This window comes from Equus asinus, chromosome 20 (genome assembly GCF_041296235.1).
Source record: "Equus asinus isolate D_3611 breed Donkey chromosome 20, EquAss-T2T_v2, whole genome shotgun sequence".
NCBI lineage: Eukaryota > Metazoa > Chordata > Mammalia > Perissodactyla > Equidae > Equus > Equus asinus.
In genome coordinates, this window is record NC_091809.1 from 53,506,907 (window position 1) to 53,533,067 (window position 26,161).

The 26,161-nt window shown below is 40.1% G+C and overlaps 1 long non-coding RNA gene across 3 annotated transcripts in view; it reads left to right on the forward strand.

Annotated features, from left to right (window-relative positions):
* The first annotated feature begins 505 nt into the window (after positions 1–505).
* Positions 506–26,161, forward strand: part of LOC123279087 (uncharacterized) — a 163,422-nt gene continuing 137,766 nt past the window's right edge. Inside the window, exons 1-3 of one of the 3 annotated variants that reach the window (XR_011495702.1) lie at positions 506–727; positions 11,887–12,002; positions 16,403–16,504. This is a non-coding gene — a long non-coding RNA (uncharacterized lncRNA). The remainder of the gene's footprint in view (positions 728–11,886; positions 12,003–16,402; positions 16,505–26,161) is intronic. The other 2 variants (XR_006516929.2, XR_011495703.1) reach the window with 2 other exon arrangements.

Here is a 26,161-nt window from a genome sequence, read left to right on the forward strand (position 1 = left end):
AATGAAGGAAATTTCTGCCCACATAGAGCTCACATTCTAGAAAAATCTAAATAAGTTTTTGTTTGCTTGTTTCCTCTTTTTAAAAAATATTTTAAGCATAGAGAATTTATATGACAAAAACTCACTTATCCCCTATCCTGTTAGTTGGATCTCAACATTTTGCCACACTTACTTCATTTAAAAAAACATCGTTTTAAGAAAAACACTGTTTACAGAGTCAAAACTCTCCATGGAGCCTCTAGTCCCATTCCCTTTTCATCTCCCCTTCCCACAGAGCTATGGACTGAATTATATCCCACCAATAGTCATATGTTGAAACACTGACTCCCAATGTGACTGTATTTGGAAATAGGGCCTATAAGGAGGTAATAAGGCTAAATGAGGTCATTAGGGTGGGGGCCTGATCCAATGGGGCTGATATCTTAAAAAAAGGGGAAGAGACATCAGAGCTCTTTCTCTGCCATGTGAGGACACTGAGGAGGTGACTGTCCGCAAGCCGGGAAGAGGAACTTCACCAGCCAGAACCTCAGTCTTGGACTTCCCAGCTCCCAGAGCTGCGAGAAAAGAAATTTGTGTTGTTTAAGCCACCCAGTTTATGGCATTTTGTTATAGCAACCCAAGCAGACTACGAGACGGAGGTGAGCACTGTTCTGAATTTGGTGTTTATCAACCCAAAGCAGGATTTATACTTTTGCTACATTTATGTGGATCCGTGAACAAGAACTAGGTAAGTTTTTTTTTTTTTGCAGTTTTAAAAACGTTACATAGATAGTATCATGGTCTACAGACATTGCATATTCTAAAGAAGTAGTCTATTTTCACTATAGCTGCTTTGAAAATTTGATGAAAATTATGGCCAATTTCCCTACAGAAAAATGTGCAATATTTTGCATAAAATTTCAGACAGTCCATAAACTGTGAAGCTCAATCATGAACCCAGATTAAGAACTTTTGCTCTAGTTATAATTACTCTTAAGAATATTCACCCCACAATATTGTAAGGTCCGAAACATGTAGAAATAGAGTAAATCATGACTACTATTCTGTGCTCACTAAGACTGGAACATGGACTCACATTTTAGAAAGATATTTAATAATAAAAATTGGGAATAAAAATGACTTTTCTTTTGAGTCACCAGAAAATTAAATTATCTACATATTCCATTTTCCAAGTTTTCTAAATAATTGAGGTCCAGCGGCAGAGAATTACACGGTAGTGATATTGACTTGGTAAGGTGTTAATGAAAAATAAGCTTCATTTGACCTGACAGGAAGGGTTTTAGTTATTATAAAAGAATAGAAGTAAAAAAATAATGTTCCTATAATTTAATACCTTGATTACTACAGTTAAATATCAAGTCCCAACTTGATATTTACAAGTTCCCTCATAAAATGCGAGGACACTCATCTACCTCCCTAGGAAACTGGAAAGCAAAGGATTTTTTAAGAACCCGGTGTGAAGCTTCTTGGAAAAGATGCCCAACATAAGGATGTAATCGTTTTCTGGCATGCTGGCGTGTGCCTCTGTACTGCACTGTGCCTTCCTCTGATAGTATCAGAATACTGTGAAAGACGTTCAAGGCCAAATGAACATTTACAGATGAATTACCACCTGCCATGAACACAGAAAGAAATATTGATGTTAAATAGAGCCATTTGAGAACTCAAGTAGGGGAAAAGAGTGTGGAATGAATTGAGATCTGATGAGCCTAGCCAAGTTCCTGACAGGCAAGGTTAAATTGTCCCGCAGAAAATAGCGCAGGTCTAGAAGGCAGCAGGATATTATCTGGGAATCACATTCTTGTTCCTGTTGAAATCCAGTGTCGCCTATCTTTATCAAGGCCTGCTGGAAGCTATGAAGGAGACACATTCAGAGATTAGCTCTGGAGCAAATCTTTCCCAGGCAGAAAGGAAAAGGAAAAGGCTTAACTATCGTAAGATGAGAAATAGAAGATAGCATGTATAAAGTCAAAGCGAGACAGAAGTCTGTGGACAGGAACAATGTGTAGGAAAAAAGATCATTTTTAGGCCTCTTGGCCCGTAAAGAGAAATGAAGTGACAGAGAGATAGAAGGGGAGAGGCTGAGGAAACTGAGTTGCTCATACCTACAGGGAGATGGGCATTCTGAACATTATTCTCCTAGGTGACTGCTGGGTGGACAGAGCAGCACTGAGGACCAGCGTGCACCTTTGAGTCTGTACGTATATATGGAGGGAGAGAGAGAGAGATTGCTTGATTGATCTCTGGAGGACATAGGAGAAGAGGCAGTATTAATAAGATTTAGGAGGAAGGAGAGAAAGAATGATGACTAGGATAGCCACACCTTGACTGACTCCCCATATGGCCTATCTTCTCCTGAGAGTGTGGTAGGTTGAAAAATGGACCCTCAAAAGATATGCACTTCCTAATCCTGGGAACCTGTGAATGCTACCTTATATGACCAAAAGCAAAGGTCTTTGTAGGTATGATTAAGTGTCTTGAGATGAGGAAATTATCCTGGATTATCCTGGATTTTCTCTAAGTGAAAACATGTGTATCCTTATAAGAGGGAGGCAGAGGGAGATTTGTTACACATGCAGAAGAGAAAGAGGCAATGTGACCACAGAGGCAGAGATTGGAATGATGCGGACACAAGCCAAGGAATGCTGGCAGCCACAGAAGCTGGAAGAGGCCAGGAATGGATTTTCCCTTACAACCTGGAGTCAGCAGGGCCCTTCTGACCCCCTGAGTTCAACCCATTGAAACTGATTTCAGACTTCTGGACTCCAGAACTGTGAGAAAATAAATTTCTGTTGTTTAAAGTCTCCCAGTTTGTGTTAGTTTGTTACAGTGGCCATAGGAAATTAACGCAGAGACCAAATAGAAAATTAGCAGCAGAGAATCACACAACAGGGATGCCAAAGATTATATAGAAGAGGACTCTTTGAGTGAGAGTTACAGAGTTCAGAATCCCAGTGGGCTTTACTCACTTTAGACTTTTTGACATCTGAGTTATGTAACCAAATGAGTTTCCCAAAGTAAGAAGGTATATGAGAAAAGAATTAAGCATTCATCCTGCCTTTTCAGTAGAATTGTATTCCACAATAGCCGAGTAATCCCATTGATGAGGGAAGGCTCTTATTTTTTTAAATTTTTCCTTTTTCTCCCCAAAACCCCCCGGTACATAGTTGTGCATTTTTAGTTGTGGGTCGTTCTAGTTGTGGCATGTGGGATGCTGCCTCAGCGTGGCCTGATGAGCGGTGCCATGTCCGTGCCCAGGATTCGAACGGGTGAAACCCTGGGCCACCGAAGCTGAGCATGTGAACTTAATCACTCGCCATGGGGCCGGTCCCGGAAAGCTCTTTTTTAATACAGGGAGAAGGAATTATAGAACTAGGAAATCATCAATTTTCAACCACTTATGAAAAAATTGAGGCAAGGATCAGGCAAAGATCATCGGTGGTTGCTAAAGCATTAGATCAGTGGTTCTCAAGGGCAGCTCCTCACTGGAATCACTGAGGGGCTTTGAAAACGATTGATGCCTATAGCCAACCACTAGGGATTCTGATGGAACTGTTCTGGAGTAGGTTCCAGGCATCAAGATATTCAGAAGCTCCCAGGCGATTTCTAATGAGCAGCCTAGGTTACAAACGACCGCTGCCAAAATGTCACTCTACAGATTTAAAAAAATAATTAATTAATTACTTTTTTTAATCACACAAGGAGAAATGTACCTCACAATGGAGAGATCTGACTGTCACTACCTCAACCCAGTGAGCAAATTTAGCGTCACTGTGCTTAGAACTACCAGACATTATGTACCTTTCGATGGGATGTGATGCAGTACATGATCTTATCATGATGAATAAATAGACAAGGTCCTTAGCTATGTAAGAGTCCACAGAAAATTAGAAATTATAACTGCACCAAGTGCTACAAAGGAGAGGTACACGCTGACAGAAGAGGGTTTAGGGGTGACAGATCTAGGATGAGGAGTCAGGACCATAGCGTCCTGGGTGACACATGCAATAGTGAAATTCACACCATTCCTCCATTCGCTGCTCCTATCTGTCTCTCTCAAACCTCATTTCTGCCACATCATCTGTTTGGTTCAAGCTGCGTTCCGGGGGGAGTGGGAAGCTCATTTTATAGACCTCATGTGAGTGCCCCGCAGCCTCCTCCTCCTCCTTCACTGCTTATTGCTGAAGTAACAGCCCAAAAGAAGAGCAGCCTGCTCCTGCCTAAGTGCCCACGGCCCCCTGGGTGGCACTGTGACCAGAATGCCTTCCTTTTCCACTCGGATACTCATGAGCCAGTTCTTGAATCAATATTGGGGCAGTTTCCTCCCTTGGGAAGTGTGGCAGGCTGGGAGGACTGCTAGCTTTGGCATCAAGCAGTTCTGTGTTTGAATTCTTTCTCTGCCAATTAGCAGCTCTGTGACCTTAAGCATTGTATAACCTTTGAACCTTGATCTTTCTGATCTATAAAAAGGGAATAATAATAATACCTATTTACAGTGTACATATGAGGACAAAATAAGATAATGAGTGAAAGTGCTTAGGAAGAGAGCTGGTGCATAGTAGGTGCTCAAAGAATGGAGTCCTTCTGCTTTAGGCTCTAATCATCTTCTTGTCAAATTGGTGGAAAGAATGACTTGCCAATGTGGTAGCCTGTCTTGTGCTCTCAGTATGTAGAGAAATGCTAGTGGTATGTGATGAGGATTTTTAGGCTGCTTAATTTTAAAATGGCTTATGATGAGGATTTTTAGGCTGGTTAGTTTTAAAACTACAGATGAGATTCAGGCTCCAAGGAGTGGAATTTGTTTGCCCCTTTGCTGGGAAACATTTACATTTCTAAGGGAAACCTCTATCTGTGAAGATGCCTCCCTCTCTGTGCCAGGAAGAAGGGGGAATGGTCTTATCTCTAGAAGCTCTTAATGTGGAAGGCAAGAACTTAAGTTGGTTGCTGTCTGGCAATCTCATGTAACTGATTTAGGGTGGTGGCTTCTGACCTTTACTTAATCCGATTTGATTCTTGTCTAAAAGTCATGGGATCACCCAACGACCAGACCCCACCTGCACTGATACCATTTTAACTTTTTTTCATGTTCTTTCCTTTGTCTTCGTAAAGAGATGACTCACATACCTATGCCTTAAATTTAGCCCTAACCCTCAACTCGGGGCAGCAGCAGGAGCTCTGCCTGCCCATGGGTCCTGTCCCCGTGCCAGCGGGGGCAGCAGCAGGAGCTCTGACTGCCCGTGGGTCCTGTCCCCATGCTATTCCACACTATTCCCTAAATAAAAGAGCACTACTGCCAGATCTTAAGAGTCTAAGAAATCTTTCTTTCTACTCCTCGGCTCACCGACCCCGCATCAGTATGCACTTTGATTTCATTCCTTCTCTATGAGGGCTTCTCCAGAATCCAAAATCCAAATTGCCTGCTTGAGAAGACAGTGTCAGCGTCCATGCAGAGGATGCGTCTCGCAATCTCTACCTCGTCCCCGAGTTCCGGCCCCATGCCAACCTTGTGAATCCTCATTCAGATTGAATTTCTCCCTCACCCATCTAGGGCCACATTCCACATCAGCTTCCTTCACTGAACAATCATTTACTGAGAACTTGCTAGCATCATTCTAAGCACTGGAGAAACAGTGCAGTGGACAGATCATCTGCATTCAGAGAGCTTACACGCAGTGGAGGTGACAGATAACTCAAAAGCAAGTAAATACATAGTATAATTGCAGATACATCCTGTGAAGAAAATAAAACACAGCAATTGGATAGAGAGTGAGGAAGGGTAGGCAGAGTTTTTTTAGCTAGAACAATCAGGAAATTTTTTTGTCCAGGAGACATTTCGATTGAACAGACTGAACAGAGAAGGAAGTCCCACAAAGATTAGGGGAAAGAGCTTTCCAGATGGAGGCAACAGCTGGTGCAAAGGCCGAGGCTAGACTTAGTTTAGGAGGTTTAAAGGATTGAAAGACCAGTGTGAATGGTGAGAGATGAGGTCAGAGAAGGAGGCAGGGGTCAGATCATTCATGGCTGTGGTAAGGAGCTGGATTTTATTCCACTGGAATAGAAAGCCATTTTGAGGACTTTTAGCCAGAGAGCAAATGCCCTAATTTTCACCTTAGAAAGATCACTTTGTGATCACTCTGTGTGACAAATGGACTGTGTGTGGATAATGGTGGAGGCAGGCTGACCTGGGGGAGGTTATCATGCAGTCTAGAAGAGAGGATGGCAGCTTGGATTAGGGTTACAGCAACAGTGATGGTAGGGTCTGGTAGGATGTGTGATATGCTTTTGAACTGAACAGCAGAACTTAACTAATTGGATATGGCCTAAGGGAAGGAGAAGAATCAAGAACGACCCCCAGATTCTTGGTCTAATTAACTGGTGACTGGTGGTCCCATTTAATTAGATAGGAAAGAGTTTGAGGGAGAGTGGATCTTGGAAAAGTAAAAGAGAATTCTGTTTTGGTCATGTTAACTTGGAAAAGTTTCTTAGACAACTAATTGTAAATATCAAGTAAATAACACAAGTCTTGAATAGGGAGATCCTGGCTTGAGTCATTGAGAATCATTAGCTTATTAGATTAGATAGTATTAAAGCCGTGGAGAAGAATATAAATGGAGAAGAAAAAAGGTCCAAGGACCAAGACCTGGGGCATCCCAACATGTCATGTGATGTCAGAATTGTGGCCTAGAATCCTCCTGACCTTCTGGGCTCTCTATCTAATGCTACGCCCTAGGCCCAGCTCAAAGCCTGAGGCTTTCCCTGTTTTTCCTAGTTGACCCTGATTTTGCCTTTTTCAACCCCAGCTGCTCTTACAATCTATTTCCCTGACGTAGTCACACGTGGTCTTGCTTGGTTACTTTATCTCTTTGGTTTGCATTAATCTCCTTGCCCCACCTAAATTGCTGCCTCTTGGAGGGCAGTGAACACATTTAATAAATCCATGTATCTTCAAAATTTAACAGAGAACTATCAAGTGCTCAGAAATCCATGTTGACTGATAGGATAAGGCTGCTTGGGAAAGGCCCAGGAGGTCATGCTGGTGCTGTTGTGTTTGTGACCCCCATGTCTCCTGGCACACTCCCTCCAGGTGGTGCCACCAGGCAGGGATAAACCATTGTCTCCACTGTGGGAGATTAAATAAGCACCAGATAATCCCTCGGCGAGGCAGGCAGGCAAAGCAAAGCACAAAGAAATGAAATTGCTTTCTTGGTAAAGAAACAAACAGAAACAAAACAACACAACATAAACAAAACCCAAACTTAAGTGGAAGGGAAACGGCCTTCAGCACCCACTCTGGGAGCCTGACCACAAGATCTGTTTGTTGAATGAGGTAAGCCAATTTGAACACCAGTTAGTCCCTATTGCATTTCTAGAACACTGTCATTACTGAAAATGTTGTGGCTGAGTGTTTTCTCTGTGCTTCTCTTTCCTCCTTGAATGTGACAATTGCCTGCAGCTTACAGAGCTGTTAGATCGTTAGCTGTGGCCAGAATGCCGACTCCTCATGGCCTGCTCAAAGCCTGTGCAGCGTCTGACCAGCAGCACAATGGACAAAGACGCTCACAGATAATGGAGAACTATGAGGGAGGGAGGAAAATGGAAGGGAAGCTGTGCATTGAAGCTGGGGAACACAAAAACTATCACAGCAGATGTAAGTGAGGAAGAACATGAAAATGCTGATGAATGGAAGGGAGTTGAAACTATAGAAACAAAGAAAAGATAAGATTATTGGAAAAGGAACAGAAAAGCACAACATGAAACATGGATCAGAGAAGAGAGAATGAATGTAAAAGTAACTAGAAAAAACAGTTGATGTGTGGATTAGTGTGAAAATTATACACAAAAATGGAAAAAATAACTCTTTTTAGGGTAAACTTTGTAATACTTTAGGGCCTTTGGAATACTTGACCGGGAATGATGAATAACAGTGACTTTAATGGAATTAGATAATGCATTATTAATTAACTTTAGTGGTATAGCACATGCCTGAATTTATTTGGAAAATCAGAAAAATTAAACAATACATAATTAATATAATTCATGAAAGTCACAAGGAATGAATTGTTTAGTTACTATAATTAATACATGCTTACTGACATGTATACCCTTAGAGCAATCAGTGAGTTTTCATTGATATTTCTGCTAGTAATGAGACTGAACTCTGTATCACATGATATACAAAAACTAATGTGAATAACAATGAAGAAAGGAAAGAAATGATTCATTTCTGAAGACTTCTGTATTGCAGGAAGACAATTTTTTTTTATACTTACCATAGTCACATTCACAAAATTGTAGGGTATAAAGTTGGAAAGCAGCCTATGAACATAGTTTGTCCATTCCCTCTGGCTCTGAATGCAATCCTAAGGCCTAAAATAGTTGGGAAGATTTGACCACGGTCAAAATAGATTTATAAAAACTAAAATGCTTTGCTACTATTACCAATAGCTCAGCCAATTTTTAGTGACAGATGAACAGCTATGTATCCATTCTGCCTAGAGTTATCAATCCAGAAGGCACCAGAGTCCCATGGATCATCCATCCATGGTCCACCCACCGGCCATCTGGGCTGGTGGGAATGGCCAGTCCTTTTGATATTTCCTGAGTGAATCACATCAAGAAGGATGGGGAGAAGATAGGGTCATTGGCCACAAACCAATTAGTTGCTTTGTTTCACTCAAGTATTACTTTCGGTCCTTGCTGGCACAAGTGAAATTAAGAAAGGTGTCATAGAAAATATTAGATTTGAAATAATCTGATTAAAAAATGGGCTAAAGACTTGAATAGACATTTCTCCAAAGAAGACATACAAATGACCACAGGTATATGAAAAATGTTCAAGGTCACTAATTGTCAGGGAAATTCAAGTCAAAACCACAATGAGATATCACCTCATGTTTGTCTGGACAGCTATTAACAAAAAACAAAAGATAACAAGTGTTGGCAAGGTTGTGGAGAAATTAGAAGTTTTGCACACTATTGATAGGAATGCAAAATGGTGCAGCCACTATGGAAAACAGTATGGAAGTTCCTCAAAAAATTATAAATAGAACTACCATATGATCCAGCAATCCCACTTATGGGTATTTATCCAAAAGAATTAAAATCAGGATCTCAAAGAGATATTAGCCCTCCTGTGTTCATTACAGCACTATTCACAATAGCCAAGATGTGAAAACAGCCTAAACGTCCATCAACAAATGAATAGATAAAGAAAATGTGGTACATATTATGGAATAAGGCTGTGGAATACTATTCAGTCTTAAAAAAGAAGGAAATTCCAAAAAAAAAGGAAAATCTTGAGGAGATTATGCTAAGTGAAATAAGCCAGTCATAGAAACACAAATACTACATGATCCCAATTATATGAGGTACCTAAAGTAGTCAAAGTCGTAGAATCAATGAGTGGAATGACAGTTGCCAGAGACTGAGGGGAGGGGGGAAAGGGGAGTTGTTAATAATTGGGCATGAAGTTTCAGTTAAGCAAGATGGGTAAGTTCTAGAGATCTGCTGTACAGCATTGTACCTGTAGTCAACAATACCGTATTGAACAGTTACAAATTGGTTAAGAGGGTAGATCTCATGGTAAGTGTTCTTATCACAGCGAAATATCATAACAAAACAAAGCAAAAGGCCTGGATCAGTGTATTGCTACAAACTCTTTAATTTATGCTACTTTTTTAAAAAATCAAGAGGTCCAAATATATCAGAAATAAAGAAAAAAATCTATTTAGAGACTTCAAAAAAGAATTAGATCTGAGATTTAGGATGGTTAGCTACAAACTATCTGCCCATCCTCTGACGCCAACAAGCTAAGTGGCTTATTCAGTGGCCACTTTTAGACCCCGTGGTACACTGATCTATTCTTTGGTTTTAAGGCCCCTGGGAACTCTTTTTCAGAGCTCATATCAGGTCCAGTGAAGTCAACCTAAAATGTGGAGAAAATTGGTCATGGTTTTGGATTTGTTTAAGAAGCCCCAAAAGTACCTGGGAGGGGAAGTTGGTAACAGGTCTCATGAGTGACTCATAATCTCTGAAACCAACTCCCTCCCTCTGTAGTTCTGGGCCAGGTTTCAGCTGAGAACAATGAAAGACCCCAGAGGGGGACTGCAGCAAATGTGGGGTTCCAGGCACTCAACAATGTTGCCGATTGCCATGGCCATTTGCTGGGAAATGACTTTGGTAGGAAAGGTTACATTTTCCCTTCTCAGAATTTGGGGAACAGAGCATCCATGATAGAGAAAATAATATGAATAAATGCAAGATTCCAATAGAAGGCCTGTGTTGCATCCCTCCACCTTTTGGTCAGAGACAAGCGCACTACGCTACAAAGAGGTTAAGGGACTTGCTCAAGTTTGCTGCCAATCAGAGATGAAGCATTGCTTTCTTCCTTCCACAAAACTGCATTCTTTGTGTACAACCAGAAATATTTCATGCCCTCACAGGACAAAAGAGATCAATAAGATAATGCCCCTAAACCCCAACCCTTGACCCTTGGCAGGTGGCCACTCTATATTGTACTTTACTTACAGCTTATCTTTTCAGACATGGCCTCTGCTCCTGTTCCCAGAGCAGGAGGCAGTGAATGGGAAGCTCCCTGTAGAGAATGACCAGCGAGGCTTTTCATCAGAGCACAGGGAAGCTGTGTTTGAAATGACTCCACACTTGTCTTAACAGGCACGACCCTTAATCCCAGGACACATTTTTCACTGTCATGTCTGCCTTGTAGCCTGAATCAAGACAGTGATTCATTTGAGTTTTTCACATTCTCTCTTTCATTATTAGAAGAACCCTTGGGTCATTTATAGTTTGGACCTTGGCCCCACTTATCCTTTATTTATAAAAAAGCACGAACACTGTTCCTGTTCACAGGGAGGCCTACTTTACTTTCACTCCATTTTCTTCTGTTCACAAGGTCAGTATTTTTGTCTTCTTTCCTCACATAGACTATTTTTACATATGTGATGAGAAGGAAGCTCAAAGAAGACCTTTAAGGGCCCTGTCACTCTATGGCTTGTTAAATCCCATGTAGCCTTGTCCTTTGCCTACCCACTTCTCATGTGGCCTAAAGTGTTTTTCTCTGATGAGTACAATTACAGAGAGCGTATTTTGGCTCAGCATAAAGACAAGTGAACAGCAGTTATACATGCCTGAAAAAGAAATGGGCTGTCTCCAGAAGTAGTGATCTTGGCCTTTGAGGTATGTAGTCTATGCATTGGCCAATGGCCACATATCAGAGAGAACGTTGGAGAGGATTTGTGCACCAGATTAGGTGTGGCTCAATAAGAGCAAACATTTGAGTATTTCTTATGCTAGGCATAAGGAAAGTAAAGATAAGTGAGGCAGCCTTGCAGGGTTAGATTAGATGATCCTTCAGGTTCCTTTCAACTTTATACTATATCTGGATGCATATACTGACACTTCTAAGAAAAGTCTTAGTTACAGCTGGTTTCTTAGAGTTATTGACCTGGAATGATCTCTAGAGATCATTTTTGTTGAGCCTATTTTTTCTAATAGAAGAAGAAAATTTGGCTCCAAACGTGAAGTATTATTTCCCAAGATCACACAGCTAGTCAAGTTGTTTATCTAAAACGATAAACAAGCTCCACGGATTACAGAGAAGGCAGAACACTTATGGCATGACAGTGTTCCAAATTTCCCTTCTGACTGGGGTTGGAAATTCCTACTTTTCTAGCTGCTATCATAGCTGCAGTTTGGGAAAGGGCCTAATTTTGCTCTCCTGTTTAACACCCTGATTCATAAGGGAAGAAAGTGGTGGTGGTGTCGGTTTCTGTTAAGACCTCAAAATCATCACTCAAAAGGAAGTGTAGCAACAAGAGGGAAGATGGTTGTCCCCTTTATCTGAGGTTTCACTCTCCTTGGTTTCAGTTACTTGTGATCAACCAGGTCTGAAAATAATGCTTTGTCACAATATCTACATCATTCACCTCGCTTCATCTCATGACATATGCATCGTATGATCTCACGTCATCACAAGAAGAAGGGTGAGTACAGTACAATAAGATATTTTGAGAGAAAGAGAGACCACATTCACATAACTTTTATTACAGTATATTGTTATAGTTCTACTTTATTATTAGTTATTGTTGTTAATCTCTTACTGTGCCTAATTTATAAATTAAACTTTATCATAGGTATGTATGTATAGGAAAAACCACAGTATATATAGGATTCAGTGCTATTCCTGGTTTCAGGCATCCACTAGGGGTCTTGGAACGCATCCCCCACCAATAAGGGGAGACTACTGTAGTCGTTTCCAAGGTGTGATTGAAGGGAGTGCCATGGTTACCATTCCATATATCAATGCCAATCATCTTTCCATCAGAATAGTTTCACTGTTCTGGGCCTTGAAGGTATTTGCAGTCTTAAAGAATTCTCCATTTAAAAATCACAGTTAATGTAACTAACTCTATCAGTTAATACTTCAGTTAACCACCAGCATTTTGCATATCTCCTATGTGCCAGGCCCATAATGACCTCATTTAATTTACTAGCTGATAGATACCTGAGAGGAAGGCTCTGCAGGGAATGGGATACTAACTAGGTATCTTGAGGTTGGGTACCAGGATGATTAGGAAGGTGAGCTTTGGACTCGTAAAGAACTGGATTCTAACATCAACGCTGCCATTTATTAGTACCGTGACCTTGGAAAAGTTAGCCAGCTAAAGTATGTAAGCCCAAGTTTCTTTGTTTGTAAAATAAGGATATTAATAATACCTCTTAGTGTTCTTCTTCTTCTTATTATTATTTTTGAGGAAGATTAGCCCTGAGCTAACATCTGCTGCCAATCCTCCTCTTTTTGCTGAGGAAGACTGGCCCTGAGCTAACATCCCTGCCCATCTTCCTCTACTTTATATGTGGGACGCCTGCTACAGCATGGCTTGATAAGCAGCGCGTAGGTCGGCACCTGGGATCCTAACCACTGAACCTCTGGCCGCCAAAGCGGAACATGCAAACTTAACTGCTGTGCCACCAGGCCGGCCCCAATCTCTTGGGGTTATCTTTGAGAGTTAGTTAAGTAACATTTGTAAGGTACTTGAGAGAGTGCTGGGCACATACAGAGTATTCCACGAATGTTAATTATTTCTATTATATCAGAACTAAAGAAATGGACTTCAATAGTGGAGGGAGAAAGGCACCAAAGAAAAGCTACACCTACAAAACAGCTTTGCTCAAAGTCAACTTTACCCAGGCAGTCTTATCTCAAGAGGAAAGACTGTATGTCAGAAAGCACAGAAAAAACCCAAAGGAAGCTGCGTATGAGCCACGTTGCAAAGGAACCCTCCCCTCCACGTAAGCTCTTGGAGGATAGCGAGTGTGTGTAGTTTGGTTTGCATTGCGTCTTATTTTTCTTCCTTATCCCAAACTTCCTGCACTCAACATTCCAGCTGCTTAGAATTTCTAACTTCCAGATAATTACACCTGTTCCTTTTGCCTGGGAAACATTCTGCTTAACTGGCCTGGTCAATTCTGACTTGAACGTCAGGTCTCAGCCTAGAGATAACTTCCTCTGGGAAGCGCCCTTGTCCCACTAAACTGAGCTGAGTACCCCTCTTGTGTGTTCCCCCACAGCACCCTGCCAGAGAACTTACTGTGTTTATGATAACCACTTGTTCATGACTGCCTTCCCCATCAGGTTATTAAACTCAGTGAGAGCAGGGGCCTCATCTAGTTTATTCATTATACAACCCCAGCTTCTAGCATAACTGGTAATTAGAAGAACTCAATAAATACTTACTAAATAAGTGAGTGAATGAATGAATGAATTATATGCTGAAGTTTGAGGGAGGGGAAGTTGCCTTGGGTCTATCCTAGCATTCCTACTTTATATGTTAATTTTTGATCTGAGAAGATCCTTGCTAGGATAATATCATTAGTGTTTCCCTTTTCCCTTGTAGAGACTGCCCACAGATTATTTAAATGTCAAAACATGGAAAGCTTTTCATAAAGTTAAAAATAATGTATGTAGGGACCAATCTCTGCTTACCAAACCTATTGTTGACCAGGATCTTGGTGCTTTATCAGATGAAGGATATGTATCTGATTCAGTTGTTGGTGGAGATAGCTTCCAAATCATTAAAAAAAAAAGAAAAAACACCATAAATCACTGTGAAAGGAAAACAAATTTGAGTTTCTTCTCAGTTGGAATCTATTTGTACTATTTTGGACACAAAAGACTCTCAATTACTTTCCCCTATGTTGGGACTTTTCCAATTAAGCATATGACCTCTTCTTAATTGGTGGTTAATGTGGGGTGACCATACATTTATCATTCAAACCAAGGCACTTTTGAGCTCCAGCCTGTGCCCTAGGCCCGCGCACAGTTCCTCTTTGTTCCATGTGTTCAACAAATGAAAGAGGAATCACAAACCTAACTTCCTCTACAACAGAGGGATTGGAAAGGCACACTTAACAGGATGTATTTTAAGATTCATTTGATGTTAAAAACCTTAGTCCAGTTGTTATAAAACAGGACTTTCGAATGGAAGAAAAACAACATGTGGTGGTATGGGTTTTATCTTTCTGTTAAGAAATAATTTATTTTGAAATGATTTCAAATTTGCAAGTCAAGTACAAAGAACTCTGAGATCCCCCTCGCTTAGATTTCCCAACTGTTAGTATTTCACTGCGTTGGCCCCGTTTCTCTGTCTCTCTGTGTCTTCCTCTTAATTGTGAGATTTGGAAAAAGGAGAGGAAAGTCCATTCTTCTTATTCAAACCATGGGAGCAGTGTCAGCAGGAGGACTTGGGAAACAACCAAACGAGAAAGGCTAGAAGTTGGGGAACAGAAGTATTTTTGGAGGCAACCTCCATACGCTGGGCCCTGTGCTAACTGCTTTGTGAACATTCCCTCTTCAAATCCTCTGAAGTGGGTATTATTCTTGTTGTATAGATGAGAAAACTGGGGCTCAGAATGGATAAGCAACTTGCCCAAGGTCACAAGCTAGGAAATTGGCTGTGCCTGAGTGTACCGTTTTAAAGCTTCCCCTTCCGTCATAACACATCCTGTCATTACAAAAAGAGCATTCAGTTGGGAATAAAAAGGCCCAGCTCTGCGCCTAAACCTGTGCAACCTTGGGCAAGCCACTCCACTTCATAGATATTCAGCTTTCTCAACTGTAAAATAAGGAAGACTAGACTCACTTGATCTTAAGATTCCCTCCGGGTCTAAACTCTCTGAATAATTTCATAAATTCTCTATTTGCGCTGGCTCACTAGTAAAAGTACATCACCATAAGAATAGGAGAACTGGGACATGGGACATATGCAATTCAGTAGCAAAATAGTTATTTCCTCCTATGTGTTGGGTTGTCTACTTTGTAGCCTCTTTAAAGGGTCTGTGGGTCTTGGACCTTTCGCTGCTTTTTCCCCTATGCTGGTCACTGTGCTTGGAGCTTCAGGTGTTGGGATAATTCTGAAGGCTAGGAGGTGGAAGTGCCTCTGATGGATGAATTGAAGGAGTGGATTGAAGGGCTGTAATTTATTTATTTAATTTTTTTATTGATTTCATAATAGTTTACATCATTGTGAGATTTCAGTTGTACATTATTTCTTGACTGTCACCACATAAGTGCTCCCCTTCACCCCCTGTGCCCATCCCCCACCCCTCTTCCCCTGGTAACCACCGAACTGTTTTCTTTGTCCATGTGTTTGTTCATATTCCACATATGAGTGAAATCATCTGGTGTTTGTCTTTCTCAGTCTGGCTTATTTTGCTTAGCATAATTCCCTCCAGCTCCTTTCCCGTTATTGCAAATGGGATGAATTTGTCTTTTTTATGGCCGAGTAGTATTCCATTGTATATATATATACCACATTTTCTTTATCCAATCATCAGTCGATGGGCACTTAGATTGTTTCCATGTCTTAGCTATTGTGAATAGTGCTGCAGCGAACATAGGAGTGCACATGTTATTTTGCATTGTTGATTTCAAATTGTTTGGGTAGATACCCAGTAGCGGGATAGCTGGGTCATATGGTAGTTCTATTTTTAGTTTTTTGAGGAATCTCCATAGTGTTTTCCATAGTGGCTGCACCAGTTTGCATTCCCACCAGCTGTGTGTGAGGGTTCTGAAGGGCTCTACTTTTGTTCATGAGCTTTGAACTCACCCTTGATGGCCCAGAGGTCACCCTGTCTATGTACAAGTTTCCTTAGATAGTCCATTCCATTTTCAGACAGTTCTAAATATTTTTTAAAAACGTCTTCTTTCTAAATATTTGACTGTCCTTCAGAAACTATCGTATGTGTACCCACAGAGTTATGCATGATACTCTAAGAGGCCGCCAAACAAGCCACAAGATACATACAGGACAGTGTTTGAAATTAAGCTGTTGGTAATAAAAAAATATTAGTTTTTAAATTTAAACTCTGATGTTTTATGAAGCAGAATAAAAAGTCCTGTGGGCTTTTAATGGAAAACGTGAGAAGCCCCAACAATCTTACCACTGGCGTGGATTCTTTTTGTCTTACCGCCTGGGATCTGAAGGTAAGCATTCTATTCCTTCTGTCATTAAGGATCCTAGGGTTTGAAAGTTTGAGATGTAGTGATATTTAAGGAGTAGAACATAGTGCCTAGTAGATAGTATGTGCTAAAAAAACCCAGTATTTTTGTTACTATTATTATATCAAGCTCAATTCTCTTTTTATATAATTTCCTAACCCCAGCTCTAACTTTTTCCTTGTTCTGTTTCTTTACAATAGGAATTCTTTTAGCATTTGACTTCCGGTGAAGGTTGACCCAATCTCCCCTCGTTTATTCTGAATCCACTGCTTGGTTTTGAACTCCATTGTTTCCAAATCTAATCCTTGGGAAGATAGTGACTCTAAGATCATCAACACATGGCAAATATGTGATGGCAGCTAACCTATTCCTCCTGAGACCTTTTTCTCCTGATTAAATATTCCTAATTCCTTCAACAGTTCTTCATATGATTTTTATCATATGGTTTTATCAGGATGGTTCTCTCACCATCTTGGTCCCCTCCTCAAAAGATACTCTGATTTATCTGCTTCGCTCTCAAAGAACTGATCCAATACTACGAAGTCCATTCCATTCTCAGACAGTTCTAAATATTTTTTAAAAACGTCTTCTTTCTAAATATTTGACTGTCCTTCAGAAACTATCGTATGTGTACCCACAGAGTTATGCATGATACTCTAAGAGGCCGCCAAACAAGCCACAAGATACATACAGGACAGTGTTTGAAATTAATCTCCTTATTTGTGTTGTATGCCTTCCACTGAAGGCTGATTAGCTTCAAGAGATAGAAGTCATCACAATTTTACTGAATGTGTGCACTAGTACTAATTGAGAAGAGTGACATAAGCTATTAAACAGTTAAAGTTATTTGGCTGTTCAGCTTCCTTCCTTGCTTGCTTGTTTGCTTGCTTGCTTGCTTGCTTGCTTCCTTCCTTCCTTCCTCCCTCCCTTCCTTCTTTCCCTCCCTTTTTCTTTCTTTCTCTCTCTCTTTCTTTCTTTTTTTTAAAAAGAAACATTATTTCCTTTTTAGGAATTATCTCTTCCCCAAAGGATATTATCTGCTGTGATTGTAATCTGGGGTCCTGTTTACTCCTCCTCAAGGACTAGGTAATGACACAGGCTAGGTCGGTCTGCTCTTCTCCGCCTGGAATTTAAATCTTGAACAGAAGGACGATGATGATGAAAGGAGCTGGATTTCCATCCCACCCCAGCAAGGCTCCTTGGTCATACTGTTCTTTGTATGTAGTTCCATTGTTTCAGTTTCTGCTTTCTAGCCTTCCATTCTTTCTGAGAATCTCACATCCTCCTAAGACATCCCTTTGGCTTAAGTTAGCTAGAGTTGCTATCTATTGCTTACAACTGAAGAACCCTAACTAATACTACCATCGTACGTGGCAGTATGCCTATATACCATATAAGTACTTCTACAACATCTCTTCCCAAAGGATCCTTTATTTATACAATTAAAAAAATTATAAGTAATCTCCTGCCTTTTAATTTTTTACCATAATGTGCTATCTATCTTTATTTCCAGGAGGCTGAATTTGTGGTAGAGAAATCTGAATGTGTTCCCATCTTCCTCTCTTTGCTAAAATATGATTCTATAATTTTTACTAGGAAATTAATCAATAAAGGACCTAATTTGGACTTGACATAAAAGTTTAGTGGCCTTTTGAAATGGCAAAATGTCTGCCTCTTAAATGGGAAGAAGTCACCTCAGTTGTGGAATTTTGTGAGGCACAAGACATTGGATTCTCTTCCATGTAACACTGGGGGAGTAGGAAGCATTTGCATCTGCCAAAATGTCAGTATTCCGCAATTAAGTCAGATTTCATCCTCTTACTGGTGTTGAAATGACAAATGGAAAGCTGGTACCTTAGCATAAGATTAAAATCAGTACTTGAGTGAAGATGAAAGCTTTGCCAGTGAAGTGGCAAAGCAACTTGCGGCCAATGCTTTTGCGTTACAGTGAGAGTACAAGCAGTTCAACATCCTGCTTGTGCTTGACACACATCTAGCCAGACAATTTTGACGTGTTGGGTCTGTGCTCATCACCTTCAGTTCAGTTTGTGTGTGTGTGTGTACGTGTGAGAAAGATTGTCTCTGAGCTAATATCTGTGCCAATCTTCCTCTACTTCATGTGGGAGGCCACCACAGCATGGCTTGGCAAGCAGTGCTAGGTCCACATCCGGGATCTGAACCCACGAACCAGGGGGTGCTGAAGCAGAATATGCAAACTTTACCAGTACACCACTGGGCTGGCCCCTCCTTCAGTTCAGATTTTTGTTACTAAAGTTTTCATACCCCTTTCCTACTGGTGAGATTTCAGCCAATATTTGACTGGGAATACCAGATCTTTTCTCTGGGAAGTAGATGCTGAGACAAAATTAGTAGTGCAAGAAGTTTATTGCGGGTAATACCTGTGAAAGCAAAAAGGGAGAGGAGGCAAACTTGAGCAGGGAGAGCCACAGGCCACTGTGCAGATCTGACAGTTTCTGCCAACCCAACAGGGAGCGCCAGAGCAAAGACTGCCTATTAGAGGAGTCTTGCTTTAAGCAAAAGCAGCCAGGCCCTAGTATCCTCTTCTCGTGGTCTTTGGTGGAGGACTGCCCAGGAGGAGTGTAGCCTTCGTTCAAAATCTGTGTGTTGGGGCTGGCCCCGTGGCCGAGTGGTTAAGTTCTCGCGCTCCGCTGCAGGCGGCCCAGTGTTTTGTCAGTTCGAAACCTGGGCGCGGGCATGGCACAGCTCATCAAGCTACGCTGAGGTGGCGTCCCACATGCCACAACTAGAAGGACCCACAACTAAGAATATGCAACTATGTACCGGGGGGCTTTGGGGAGAAAAAGGAAAAAAATAAAATCTTAAAAAGAAAAAAAATCTGTGGGTCCTGAAATAGCTGGAGCCAGCAGTTATTGAACTCGCAACTGAATGGAGATCTGAGCTGCATACTCCCATGGCTGTCATATTGTCTGTCTGAATTGTGTCCTAAACTCATTCTTGGCATAATTACTCAGTGGGTGGACTCCAGAGTGTAGGTTTGAATCCCAGCTCCAACATTTGCTCATATGAGACCTTAGAAAAAACTTTAAACCTCTCTGTGCCTGATACTCCTCGTCATTAAAGTGGAGATAAAATCAGTAATAACCTCATAGAATTATTGTAAAGCAACTAGAAAACTGCTTGACACTGTATATATTGTATATAAGTATATAAGCATAAAATGTTGCACAGTGTATATTTGTTATTATTTATTTGTTCATTGAATGTCGACTACTTGCCCATCGCCATTGACCTATTTTATAGAAGCATTCAGGTTACCTTCTCTGAATTAGCTTGGTTGTCCGTGAGGCAACGATTACAATCTACCTTTTATTAAAAGTACATCTGAGGGACTTGGGAGACACTAACTAATGCCCTGATTACCACTCAGTGCTACGATCAAGGACCTAGCTCATGTCTTGTGTGCAGACTTCATTGTTTCTGGTTTTTATTTTATTTTTTTAAGATATTTTATTTTACTATTTTATTTTTCCTTAAGAGATTAGCTTTGACCCTGGAGGCTAACTGCAATGCGGCAGCCTCTCAGCCTTAAATGTCAAGCTTCTATTTATTTGTATGTCGAGATGGAAAAAGGACCACTCTTTCCAAACCATCACACCAGTAGGAGTAAACAGGACCACAGGCTGCACTTTTAGGAACTATGGAGAAAGAACTTCCTTAAAAGAAGTTCCCTCAGTGCTGTCAGGGAAATCATTTTATTTATTGAACAAACACTGATACAGTAATGAGAGGTCCCAGTTATTTCTCTAAATGCTTTAAAGTATCAACTAATTTAATCCTTATAACTACTCTATGACATAAGTGAAGTACTTGATTTAAATACTGTCAATACTCCCACTTCATAGCCATGGCATTTGAAGCACAAGGAAATTCAATGACTTGCCTTAGGGGACAGGCTAATGAGAAATAAAGTTGGATTTGAACACAGGTAGAGTTTGTATTTTCAGTTTTGTGCTTGTAACCCCCAGACATCCTGCCTCCTCAGTAAGTGCTCATCTTAAAATGCATTCTTTGCTTCTATCATCCTATTGTGAGGACCCTGTGGAGTATAAATCTCTGAAAGAAAGGTTCTAAGTTACCCTGGGACTGAGGCTCCAACTGTCTTGCTTTTGAAAGGAGCCCTTCAATTGTGTGGTTCTGAGTTTACGTTACTCTGAGACTTTTAATTTGGAAACTTACATTGAAGCCCACCTGAACTCTTAGTGGTTCCTGGGATGTAATTTGCCAGTCACTTGGCAAAATACTTAGGAGCTCCCAAGCCTTAAGCCACATCTGAAGGCAATAAAATTGATCCCTAGTTGACAAGGTCAACATATCTCTAAGAATGACAGAAGATTTGGGATATAGAAACATGGCTTTGCCTTAGGTTTATTATTACTTTAAATTGCATGTGCAAATCAACTGTTTTTTCCTCCTGGCTGTAATTCCTATTGTTTGTTGTGTGTACGTGTGTATGAGTTTCCTGTTTTCACCTTTCATACACAGATGGAATAATCTGGGAAATTGCAATACGGCAGAGTAAAAGCATTGGATTTTCCTATCAGGGTCTAATGATTTACAGCAGATTAAAGCAAAACTTTATTCTAAAAAGAAGAAAAAGAAAGAAGACATGTAGAAATCCCTAGAAAGAGAGAAGATTCAGGATCAGCTAAAACTCATTCAGTACTACTGAAGTGGGACTTAGACAATCTGAATTCTAATCCCACATCTTCCAAAAATTCACTGTATGACTTTGAGCAAGAAAATATTTCATTTCTCTGGGCCTTAGTTTGTTCCTCAGTGACTTCTATGATAATTTCAAACTCAATAATCTGTAGAATTTTGAGGAAAGAGTAATGGCATAGCATTCTGAGGGGGGAAAAAATAAAGCAGCATTTATTATATTGATCCCTTTTTTAGCTGTATATGTGCTATTGCCTAATCAATGTGAGACAAATTACCCTGTAGAGCCATTTACAATGGGAAATAAAGTAGATGGTAAATCACTGAATGAATTTTATGGAAACAAATAATTGTAATAATGTTATTTCCAATGACATTCTTAATTCATTCCTGGAGATAGATTAGACAGGTGAAGTTGGGGGGCGGTATTATATTGATCTAAGCAGGCTAACTTGTAATCTTTTATAATAGAGATCTGGTAACTGCAATGTGAATGATTTTTTATTCATCAAGCTTATTATCTTTCTTCCCATGTCTTCTCTTCTCCCACTGTGTTTCGTCATTGTCACCAACAGAGTAGATCCATACATAATCCAAGCTTTTTGTTTCTTATTTTAAAAATTAAAAAAACCAAGGGCACAGGGAAAAAGAATAGTATTGTAAATTTTAATTTTACAAATGCCATAGCTGAGTTTTACTTTAATGGCATAATAATTATTAATTTAGTTAATTAAGTAATTCTTTTGGTCAATCCATATTTCTTGGGCCCGGGCACTATAGCCAGGTGCTGAGGGTACAGTGGTGAGTGAAAATACATCTTACAGTTCATGGTGGAGTCAAACAGTAAGAAAATAATTTCACAAGGATATAAAGTGTGGTACATATTATAAAGGAAAAGTACAGCCAGCTCTGAGAACGTGTGCCTGGCGGAGTCTGCCCTGGTCTGGGACAAGAGGTCAGGGAAAGTTTTCCTGAGGAATTGACTTTTGTGCTCAAAGATTAAACAAAAGTACAGTCTATTCTGCTTCTCTGACACGTATTTCTCTGAGTCAAATTGGCTCACACATGATTGGTAAATTGGAGAATAGTGTCCGTATGAAGTGAAAGTCACATTCTTTGATGATGTCGATGTTTCGCAGTGTATTAACTGCAACCAAAAATGCAGCGGAAGGCAAAATCCACTCCCAGAGCTGAGCACAGCAAAGTGTGGGAGAATACAGTAGCGTGCGTGCTGCCCGCTCATCCTGTCATTCCTCCCCCAGTTTGGAAATATGCTCTATCTTAGGAGTACTTATTGCGTGGTTTTTTTGATCTTTCAGTATTTGCTCTTGTCTCTCTATTAATTGGAAACCTCAATTCTTCACCTCTTTTATCATAAAAACTTCACCTTTTGGTGAGATTCTCATATTTATAATAGCATTTCTTTGTTTATTAGGAACGTATTATCTTTTTAATGGGACTAATATTTTTTGTTGGGATTATTATTGTTTTTTTTTGTTGCTCAGATTAGACTATTGCACAGATTTTGAGTGGTTTGTCCCAAATTTAATTTTCTTTTAAGATTTTATAAGGAAGGATTTTCAAGTACTTTATAGCAGAAACGCCTTTATTGAAAACAAACTGATGATTAAAAAGTATATACAACTATATGTTTTAAAATAAAATTGATTTTCAAAGAGCTCAGTGTAGGTATGTCAAATCTCAGTTTTTTAGTGCAGTCAAAACTTGGGATGTATATAGCTTTTACTTCACCTTTCTAAATAATTTGGACAGAGAGAAGTTATTTGACTTATTCAAGGTGACAAACTAATTTTTGTTGAACGCTCTTTCTGTGATGCCATATTGCCTTTGACTTGTGAATTACCACTTACATATCCTCTCAGACATATACTAGTCATATGGTGAGGCCAAAGTATTTTTAAAATAAATTTTATTACAGTATACTTTGCATACAACACAAGTCACATGTTTTAAGTTTATAGTAGGATGAACTTCGACAAAATGGTCAACCACCTCAAAGTGTTCCCTCATGCTCCTTCCCAGTCAATCCTCCCCACCCCAGTCCCAAGCAAGTATTGATCTACTTTCGATCACTAGAGGTTAGATTTGTCTTTTCTATCGTTGCCTATGTCAAGCAGTTCGTAAGCAACGGTGTCTACTGCAGGTGCTGCTCTGGCTGACTGCTCCCCATGGACTTGGCCAGTGAGGAGACATGAACCCAAATGGATTCAGAGTTTATTACTCATAGCACAGCATGAGCTTTGCATTTGCATTGATTCTCCTTGCCCCCCAAGACCTATGGGGGTGATGTGGAGGAGGGCCCAGGTGAATGATTATGCATACAGTGGATCTGTGTCACAGCTGGAAACCTCTAACATCATAAAGGGACTGCTAACAAACCTGTCCATTCTCCCCTGTGGAGAGAGACATTATCCTTATTCTTCTGGTCAGGAAACAAATCTGCCTGCTGACTCAGAGTAAGCGTTATTTTTATAATGCTTAAATGTCTCTCGGGAGAAGAGAAGACTTTAATTTTATTACCTTAGCATGGAAGCAAATCTAATCTCTGCTATAGAACACCTTCGCAGATGTTGGTTTTCATCCGTTTGATTATGTTGTGCCTTGGTGTTTTCTTTTGTGTGCGTGTGTGTGTGTGTGTGTGTGTGTGTGTGTTGATCTTGCTTGCTGCTTATTGGTTGAAATGCTGGTATATATACATTCATAGTTTTTAACAAATTTGGAAAATTTTTGGCCATTATTTCTTCAAATACATATATATATTAGACTGCTTGATATTTTCCCTTAGGTTTGATTTTTTTCCCCCTCAGTCTTTTTTCTTTGTTTCATTTTGGATAGATTTTTGCTACATCATCAAGTTCACTAATCTTTCCTTCTGCAGTATCGAATTTGATGTTAATCCCATCCCAGGGCTGGCCCTGTGGCGGAGTGGTTAAGTTTGCATGCTCTGCTTCAGCGGCCCAGGGTTTCACTGGTTCGGATCCTGTGTGCAGACATGGCACTGCTCATCAAACTATGCTGAGGTGGTGTCCCATATAGCTCAACCAGAGGCACTCACAACTGGAATATACAACTATGTACTGGGGGGGGGGGGGTTTGGAGAGAAGAAAAAGAAGAAGAAGAAGGAAAAAAAAAGAAGATTGGCAACAGATGTTAGCTCAGGTGCCAATCTTTAAAAAAATAAAAATCCCATCCAGCGGAAATTTCATTTTAGGTATTTTATTTTTCATCCCTAGGAGTTCCATTGGGTTCTTTTTCATATCTTCCATTTGTCTCCTCATATGTTCAAGCTTTCCTTTAGATCCTTAAGCATATTAAAAATATTTATAATAGCTGTTTTAATATTCTGGCCTGCTATTTCCATCATCTCTGTTATTTCTTAGTATATTTCTATTGACTTATTTTCTCCTCATTGTGAATCACATTTTCCTGTATCTTCTTATGTTTATTCTAGTAATTTTTTTGGATGATGAACACAGTGAATTTTACATTGTTGTGTGCTGGATTTTGTGATATTTCTTTAAACAGTGTTGGACTTTGTCCTAGCATGCAATTAAGTTACATGCAAGTTTACATCAAGGCTTGCTTTTAAACTCTTCAATGGTAAAAGTCGAGTGTGGCCTTTTTTTTATGGTTAATTTTGTCGCACTGCAAGATGTGCTCTCTCTGAGATCTCAACTGAATGTCAAGTGTATTCGTCAGCATCACTTCACTCTGGCTATTGGGAACTTGAAAGAACCCCAGTCCTTGTAAAACTTGGACTTATCCTGCTTCATAGCTACCTGGTAATTACTCTTTCCCCAGAAGTTAATTTTTCCTGGCTTTGTGGCGTTTCATCCTATGCATGTGGAGATAAGTGTTCAGTCCACAATTCAAGCGGACCCCTAGGCAGATTTCTGTTGCTTTTTCTCTATGTACCTCTCTCTTCTCTAGTGCTCTGCCCTATAAATTCCAGCCATCTCACTCTCCCGAAACTTCAAAGTGTCTCCTCAATTCAACAATATTTCTAGATCCTGCTTGGGTTCCCCCTCCCTGCTCTGTCCTCTAGAAATTCTCTCCAGGCTCAAAGCTGAGGTAAATGTAGGGCTCACCTCATTTGTTTCCCTTCTTTAGGAGAACACAGTGCTGTGCTCTCTGTTGTTCAATATCTGAAACTGTTATTTTTTGGTTCACTTTTCTCATTATGGTCAGAGGGTAATTCCAGAGCCTGTTACTATCTCACGGCCAAAAGTGGAAGTTCCAATCAAAATGTTTTTATTAAGAAAATCTTAACACTTCATTATTTCTTTCATAGTATTCTTACTCTCCCAAGCCAACACATAAATTTAATCATTTCAATTATGATGTTTACAAAATTTTCTGGAAAAAGCCTATTATCATGGGCCCCACAGAGATACCACATATCTGATGTAGAAGAAAACCAACTAGACACAACTCCAGTTGATGAGCACTGCCTATCTTGCGCTCAATCCTCCCGCCATACTTATGGGCTCTGAGTTTTATTTCCAGAGTTCATCTCAGAGGGCAGGTAGGCCAGATCCACTGGTTTGTGACAAATTTTTAGGTTCTAGGGTTATGATTTCATGGTGTACATTGAATCCAGGGTTACTCTCTCTCTTCTTAAGCACAAGATATCGTGTCTTTTATGTTTTGTTTCACTTAGATGCTGTTTCAGTTTGATTTTGCCCCCAGCATAGTGACAATGCTGCGTACCCCTCACTCTTCCTACTGTAGGAAAGAAAGCTTGGCAGCAACCTGAAGATAGTTTCTAGTTTGGATGCAATCCTTCTGAGAGTGGAAAATTACTCTTTTCCTAATAATAATAGAAATAATAAGAATAACCAGTAAATAGGAATAGTAATAATAATAACCAGTAATATAACATAACGGTTACTAGTAACAAGAATAATAAATAGAAGTAAT